The sequence below is a fragment of the Paramisgurnus dabryanus genome, chromosome 14 (assembly GCF_030506205.2).
Source record: "Paramisgurnus dabryanus chromosome 14, PD_genome_1.1, whole genome shotgun sequence".
Taxonomy (NCBI): Eukaryota; Metazoa; Chordata; class Actinopteri; order Cypriniformes; family Cobitidae; genus Paramisgurnus; species Paramisgurnus dabryanus.
The window spans coordinates 2,908,881-2,917,948 of record NC_133350.1 but is presented as its reverse complement, the minus strand read 5'-3'; positions in this window follow the sequence as shown (position 1 = coordinate 2,917,948).

Here is a 9,068-nt window from a genome sequence, read left to right as displayed (position 1 = left end):
ATACTGGACTTTAGGATACTGGACTTTAGGATACTGGAGTTTAGGATACTGGAGTTTAGGATACTGGACATGCGGATGCTGGAGTTTAGGATACTGGAGTTTAGGATACTGGAGTTTAGGATACTGGAGTTTAGGATACTGGAGTTTAGGATACTGGAGTTTAGGATACTGGAGTTTAGGATACTGGAGTTTAGGATACTGGAGTTTAGGATACTGGACATGCGGATGCTGGAGTTTAGGATACTGGAGTTTAGGATACTGGAGTTTAGGATACTGGACATGCGGATGCTGGAGTTTAGGATACTGGAGCAGGCCAGCTGACAGTCTTGCCTGGGCCCGGGACAAGATAATCTTAGAGGGCCCCCCACCCCTTACTTTTTACTGGTAACAAGAGATTTGGCATTATCAGATTCAGGACCCACGAATATTGCATATTATACATTGTATAAAACATTTAGTTAAATGTGCTTTTCGTAATTTTTAGAAGGATCTCTTGACAGAAATGCAAAATAATATACTAAACTATATTATCAGGGGTGTATAAAGACCTTTTTATAATGAACCGTTATATTTTTATTACATTAGAATGAGACGTTTTTATCTACATACACAGAGGGTCCCCTTACGTGGAGGTCGCCATTTTGTGCTGCCATGTTTCTACAGAAACGTTTAACGGACAAACTTTTTTTACTAAGTTGTCTCTGACGATGACATGTTTTACTGTAGCTTATCTATGCGTTTCAAAAGCGAGGGGTGAGCAGTGGATTGAGCAGTTGGTTGCAATTTGCAACCTCACCACTAGATGCTTCTAAACTTTACACACTGCACCTTTAAATGTAGTACACTGAAAAAAAATATTCATTGAATTTAATACATTTTTTAAGGTAAGTGGTTGCAATCAATTTATTTAAGCTACATTTAAACAAAAAGATTAGTAAAGTAAAATAAAATATAAAACTTTTGTTTAAATGTAGCTTAAATAAATTGATTGCAACCACTTACCTTAAAAAAAAAATTGATTAAATTCAATGAATCATTTTTTTCAGTGTACTGACGCTGTATACTGAAACAAAATATCATAATCACGTATGAATTATGAACAGACTATTGGAAAATCAGTAAAACAACTTCAGCTAATATTATGCTGTGTTTGGACTAAAAATTGAATAAATATTACTCCTCTCTTTAGAAATTTGAAGTAAACATATAACTCAATCAATATTTCTCCAAACATGCACGCCTTTGAACCAAAAGCCCAGAGGGATATTATTTTGTAAAGAGCTTTCATGATGAGCATGCATTAGATTTTTCTCAATGAATGCGACTGAGGGTAGAGCCCTGCATTTCAGCCCAAGCCCGACCCGACCTTTTTACACCCCTCAGGTCGGGTTTCGGCCAATTTTAACGTCACAGCTGATACGCGGGCGGACCTCGGGCTATTTAGGCTTCTCCATCTTTTTATATTTTTCAATTTAATTAAAATAACATTTTGACAGACGATGATTGCAAAACAAACGTAATAAGACTTTTAACCTATAGCACGAGTCCGCTATAAGCACAGCCAGACACACATTTACAATGCAGCTGTTGCTTATTTAACAGCACCTTCAGCTCACCGGGAAAAAATATTAATGGAGGACTAGATTAAAACCTTGGATGCTGCGCATAATCTATGCAAACAGCATCCAAGACATAATCTATAATACATATATATATGCATAGCGAAGTTGTAAGATAAGGCATGTTGCATGTTTATTCGTTTCATGTTTATTTCGTTTCGTTTTGTAGCAATAGCCCTTTTCATTTTTTTATTTCTGCACCCGTTGCAGCTGCGAGCAGCAGAGCAACCTGCCTCCGCTTTTTAAAAATAGTGTGTGTTGATAATAAACGTTTAAACTAACACTGTGATATGCTGAAAATATATATTTTATATAGTTGTTATTATAGGCAAGTGAAGTGTTGATTTGAGAGTTCAATTCATCAAACATGTCGTCAACTTGCTGTCGGCTGCGAACCGCTTGAACAAACAAAAATACTCTAAAATGTAAATAAAAAAAGAAATATAACTATTTTGCCATTTAAAACAAATCTGAACTGCTTTAATTTGCTGCAAGAGTAGTACAGCTGTGTAAGGAATCTGTGTAAGGAGTTATTTTTTCTATTTCTGCGGATTTCTTTTGCAAAATCTATGCGGAATTTTGCCGAATAATTAAAAATGTTTTAAAACGATCTGAGAGAATGTGCGCTGTGAATATTACAAAACAATAAAATATCTTATAATTACATTTTATTAAAGGATTACCCTGAATTAAACTGGACCAACATGAACCAACAGATAATGGACAATGTGCTGTCACGACCATAGAGTTTTATATAAATTACATATATTACTGTCTACAGTGTAACATTAAAAAGAAAAGGCTTCTCATAATTAATGTAGCCTATATCAAGATAATTTCATCTGTTTAACAACACAATGTATATTTATCTTGTAAACGGATTTGAAATAATAAATAATTTTCGCATCACTTAGCAATAGAGACGATAGTGAATTCATTATCTTCTCCGCGGTAAGTTTTATTTCAAATTCAAGTTTTACATATTAAATATTAAATAGTTTGTGCTTTCTCTCATAAAAACCTCACAGCAAACAGCACAGACTTCTAAACACACGCGATGCAGTGACTATATCTGCGGTCACAGATTCCTAATGGGGATAATTAGGAATTCTATTTTCCTCTATAAGGCCTAATTTTTCTTCTTTTCTTTTCTTTTCTGAGCACCGGACTTGTGCTGAGTCTGACCGGACATTTTGAGCGTACTGAACTTCAAATCAAATGAATAAAATATTTTCTTTATTTTTGATCAATTATTCCATAGGTTCCAGTTCTGGGCCCCCCTCTGGGCCCCACCCCACCCTGGGCCCGGGACAACAGACCCGTTTGTCCCCCCCTGTCGGCGGGCGTGACTGGAGTTTAGGATACTGGACATGCGGATGCTGGAGTTTAGGATACTGGAGTTTAGGATACTGGAGTTTAGGATACTGGACATGCGGATGCTGGAGTTTAGGATACTGGAGTTTAGGATACTGGAGTTTAGGATACTGGACATGCGGATGCTGGAGTTTAGGATACTGGAGTTTAGGATACTGGAGTTTAGGATACTGGAGTTTAGGATACTGGAGTTTAGGATACTGGACATGCGGATGCTGGAGTTTAGGATACTGGAGTTTAGGATACTGGAGTTTAGGATACTGGAGTTTAGGATACTGGAGTTTAGGATACTGGACATGCGGATGCTGGAGTTTAGGATACTGGAGTTTAGGATACTGGAGTTTAGGATACTGGAGTTTAGGATACTGGACAGGCGGATGCTGGAGTTTAGGATACTGGACAGGCGGATGCTGGAGTTTAGGATACTGGACATGCGGATGCTGGAGTTTAGGATACTGGAGTTTAGGATACTGGACATGCGGATGCTGGAGTTTAGGATACTGGAGTTTAGGATACTGGACATGCGGATGCTGGAGTTTAGGATACTGGAGTTTAGGATACTGGAGTTTAGGATACTGGAGTTTAGGATACTGGACATGCGGATGCTGGAGTTTAGGATACTGGACATGCGGATGCTGGAGTTTAGGATACTGGAGTTTAGGATACTGGAGTTTAGGATACTGGAGTTTAGGATACTGGAGTTTAGGATACTGGACATGCGGATGCTGGAGTTTTGGATACTGGAGTTTAGGATACTGGAGTTTAGGATACTGGACATGCGGACGCTGGAGTTTAGGATACTGGAGTTTAGGATACTGTACATGCGGACGCTGGATTTTAGGATACTGGAGTTTAGGATACTGGAGTTTAGGATACTGGACATGCGGATGCTGGAGTTTAGGATACTGGACATGCGGATGCTGGAGTTTAGGATACTGGAGTTTAGGATACTGGAGTTTAGGATACTGGAGTTTAGGATGCTGGACATGCGGATGCTGGAGTTTAGGATACTGGAGTTTAGGATACTGGAGTTTAGGATACTGGAGTTTAGGATACTGGACATGCGGATGCTGGAGTTTAGGATACTGGAGTTTAGGATACTGGAGTTTAGGATACTGGACATGCGGATGCTGGAGTTTAGGATACTGGAGTTTAGGATACTGGAGTTTAGGATACTGGACATGCGGATGCTGGAGTTTAGGATACTGGAGTTTAGGATACTGGAGTTTAGGATGCTGGACATGCGGATGCTGGAGTTTAGGATACTGGAGTTTAGGATACTGGACAGGCGGATGCTGGAGTTTAGGATACTGGACAGGCGGATGCTGGAGTTTAGGATACTGGACAGGCGGATGCTGGAGTTTAGGATACTGGACAGGCGGATGCTGGAGTTTAGGATGCTGGATTTTAGGATGCTGGAGTTTAGGATGCTGGAGTTTAGGATGCTGGAGTTTAGGATGCTGGAGTTTAGGATGCTGGAGTTTAGGATGCTGGAGTTTAGGATGCTGGAGTTTAGGATGCTGGAGTTTAGGATACTGGACATGCGGATGCTGGAGTTTAGGATACTGGAGTTTAGGATGCTGGAGTTTAGGATGCTGGAGTTTAGGATGCTGGAGTTTAGGATGCTGGAGTTTAGGATGCTGGAGTTTAGGATGCTGGAGTTTAGGATACTGGACATGCGGATGCTGGAGTTTAGGATACTGGAGTTTAGGATACTGGACATGCGGATGCTGGAGTTTAGGATACTGGAGTTTAGGATACTGGACATGCGGATGCTGGAGTTTAGGATGCTGGAGTTTAGGATTCTGGAGTTTAGGATACTGGACATGCGGATGCTGGAGTTTAGGATACTGGAGGTTAGGATACTGGACATGCGGATGCTGGAGTTTAGGATACTGGAGTTTAGGATACTGGAGTTTAGGATACTGGACATGCGGATGCTGGAGTTTAGGAAACTGGAGTTTAGGATACTGGAGTTTAGGATACTGGACATGCGGATGCTGGAGTTTAGGATACTGGAGTTTAGGATACTGGAGTTTAGGATACTGGACATGCGGATGCTGGAGTTTAGGATGCTGGAGTTTAGGATGCTGGAGTTTAGGATGCTGGAGTTTAGGATGCTGGAGTTTAGGATACTGGAGTTTAGGATACTGGACAGGCGGATGCTGGAGTTTAGGATACTGGACAGGCGGATGCTGGAGTTTAGGATACTGGACATGCGGATGCTGGAGTTTAGGATACTGGAGTTTAGGATGCTGGAGTTTAGGATACTGGACATGCGGATGCTGGAGTTTAGGATGCTGGAGTTTAGGATACTGGAGTTTAGGATACTGGAGTTTAGGATACTGGACAGGCGGATGCTGGAGTTTAGGATTCTGGACATGCGGATGCTGGAGTTTAGGATACTGGACATGCGGACGCTGGAGTTTAGGATACTGGAGTTTAGGATACTGTACATGCGGATGCTGGAGTTTAGGATGCTGGAGTTTAGGATGCTGGAGTTTAGGATACTGGACATGCGGATGCTGGAGTTTAGGATGCTGGAGTTTAGGATACTGGAGTTTAGGATACTGGACAGGCGGATGCTGGAGTTTAGGATACTGGACATGCGGATGCTGGAGTTTAGGATACTGGAGTTTAGGATGCTGGAGTTTAGGATGCTGGAGTTTAGGATACTGGACATGCGGATGCTGGAGTTTAGGATACTGGAGTTTAGGATACTGGACATGCGGATGCTGGAGTTTAGGATACTGGAGTTTAGGATACTGGAGTTTAGGAAACTGGACATGCGGATGCTGGAGTTTAGGATACTGGAGTTTAGGATACTGGAGTTTAGGATACTGGACATGCGGATGCTGGAGTTTAGGATACTGGAGTTTAGGATACTGGACATGCGGATGCTGGAGTTTAGGATACTGGAGTTTAGGATGCTGGAGTTTAGGATACTGGACATGCGGATGCTGGAGTTTAGGATACTGGAGTTTAGGATACTGGAGTTTAGGATACTGGACATGCGGATGCTGGAGTTTAGGATGCTGGAGTTTAGGATGCTGGAGTTTAGGATGCTGGAGTTTAGGATACTGGACATGCGGATGCTGGAGTTTAGGATGCTGGAGTTTAGGATGCTGGAGTTTAGGATGCTGGAGTTTAGGATGCTGGAGTTTAGGATGCTGGAGTTTAGGATGCTGGAGTTTAGGATGCTGGAGTTTAGGATACTGGACATGCGGATGCTGGAGTTTAGGATACTGGAGTTTAGGATACTGGAGTTTAGGATACTGGACATGCGGATGCTGGAGTTTAGGATACTGGAGTTAAGGATACTGGAGTTTAGGATACTGGACATGCGGATGCTGGAGTTTAGGATACTGGAGTTTAGGATACTGGAGTTTAGGATACTGGAGTTTAGGATACTGGAGTTTAGGATACTGGAGTTTAGGATACTGGACATGCAGATGCTGGAGTTTAGGATACTGGAGTTTAGGATACTGGAGTTTAGGATACTGGACATGCGGATGCTGGAGTTTAGGATACTGGAGTTTAGGATACTGGAGTTTAGGATACTGGACATGCGGATGCTGGAGTTTAGGATACTGGAGTTTAGGATGCTGGAGTTTAGGATGCTGGAGTTTAGGATACTGGAGTTAAGGATACTGGACATGCGGATGCTGGAGTTTAGGATACTGGAGTTTAGGATACTGGACATGCGGATGCTGGAGTTTAGGATACTGGAGTTTAGGATACTGGAGTTTAGGATACTGGACATGCGGATGCTGGAGTTTAGGATACTGGAGTTTAGGATACTGGAGTTTAGGATACTGGAGTTTAGGATACTGGACATGCGGATGCTGGAGTTTAGGATACTGGAGTTTAGGATACTGGAGTTTAGGATACTGGACATGCGGATGCTGGAGTTTAGGATACTGGAGTTTAGGATACTGGACATGCGGATTCTGGAGTTTAGGATACTGGAGTTAAGGATACTGGAGTTTAGGATACTGGAGTTTAGGATACTGGACATGCGGATGCTGGAGTTTAGGATACTGGAGTTTAGGATACTGGAGTTTAGGATACTGGAGTTTAGGATACTGGAGTTTAGGATACTGGACATGCGGATGCTGGAGTTTAGGATACTGGAGTTTAGGATACTGGAGTTTAGGATACTGGAGTTTAGGATACTGGACAGGCGGATGCTGGAGTTTAGGATACTGGACAGGCGGATGCTGGAGTTTAGGATACTGGACAGGCGGATGCTGGAGTTTAGGATACTGGACATGCGGATGCTGGAGTTTAGGATACTGGACATGCGGATGCTGGAGTTTAGGATACTGGAGTTTAGGATACTGGAGTTTAGGATACTGGAGTTTAGGATACTGGACATGCGGATGCTGGAGTTTAGGATACTGGAGTTTAGGATACTGGAGTTTAGGATACTGGACATGCGGATGCTGGAGTTTAGGATACTGGAGTTTAGGATACTGGACATGCGGATTCTGGAGTTTAGGATACTGGAGTTTAGGATACTGGAGTTTAGGATACTGGAGTTTAGGATACTGGAGTTTAGGATACTGGAGTTTAGGATACTGGAGTTTACGATACTGGAGTTTAGGATACTGGACATGCGGATGCTGGAGTTTAGGATACTGGAGTTTAGGATACTGGAGTTTAGGATACTGGAGTTTAGGATACTGGACAGGCGGATGCTGGAGTTTAGGATACTGGACAGGCGGATGCTGGAGTTTAGGATACTGGACATGCGGATGCTGGAGTTTAGGATACTGGAGTTTAGGATGCTGGAGTTTAGGATACTGGAGTTTAGGATACTGGACATGCGGATGCTGGAGTTTAGGATACTGGAGTTTAGGATACTGGAGTTTAGGATACTGGACATGCGGATGCTGGAGTTTAGGATACTGGAGTTTAGGATACTGGACATGCGGATTCTGGAGTTTAGGATACTGGAGTTTAGGATACTGGAGTTTAGGATACTGGAGTTTAGGATACTGGAGTTTAGGATACTGGAGTTTAGGATACTGGAGTTTAGGATACTGGAGTTTAGGATACTGGACATGCGGATGCTGGAGTTTAGGATACTGGAGTTTAGGATACTGGAGTTTAGGATACTGGAGTTTAGGATACTGGAGTTTAGGATACTGGACAGGGGGATGCTGGAGTTTAGGATACTGGACAGGCGGATGCTGGAGTTTAGGATACTGGACATGCGGATGCTGGAGTTTAGGATACTGGAGTTTAGGATACTGGAGTTTAGGATACTGGACATGCGGATGCTGGAGTTTAGGATACTGGAGTTTAGGATGCTGGAGTTTAGGATGCTGGAGTTTAGGATACTGGAGTTAAGGATACTGGACATGCGGATGCTGGAGTTTAGGATACTGGAGTTTAGGATACTGGACATGCGGATGCTGGAGTTTAGGATACTGGAGTTTAGGATACTGGAGTTTAGGATACTGGACATGCGGATGCTGGAGTTTAGGATACTGGAGTTTAGGATACTGGAGTTTAGGATACTGGAGTTTAGGATACTGGACATGCGGATGCTGGAGTTTAGGATACTGGAGTTTAGGATACTGGAGTTTAGGATACTGGACATGCGGATGCTGGAGTTTAGGATACTGGAGTTTAGGATACTGGACATGCGGATGCTGGAGTTTAGGATACTGGAGTTTAGGATACTGGAGTTTAGGATACTGGACATGCGGATGCTGGAGTTTAGGATACTGGAGTTTAGGATACTGGACATGCGGATTCTGGAGTTTAGGATACTGGAGTTTAGGATACTGGAGTTTAGGATACTGGAGTTTAGGATACTGGAGTTTAGGATACTGGAGTTTAGGATACTGGAGTTTAGGATACTGGAGTTTAGGATACTGGACATGCGGATGCTGGAGTTTAGGATACTGGAGTTTAGGATACTGGAGTTTAGGATACTGGAGTTTAGGATACTGGAGTTTAGGATACTGGACAGGGGGATGCTGGAGTTTAGGATACTGGACAGGCGGATGCTGGAGTTTAGGATACTGGACATGCGGATGCTGGAGTTTAGGATGCTGGAGTTTA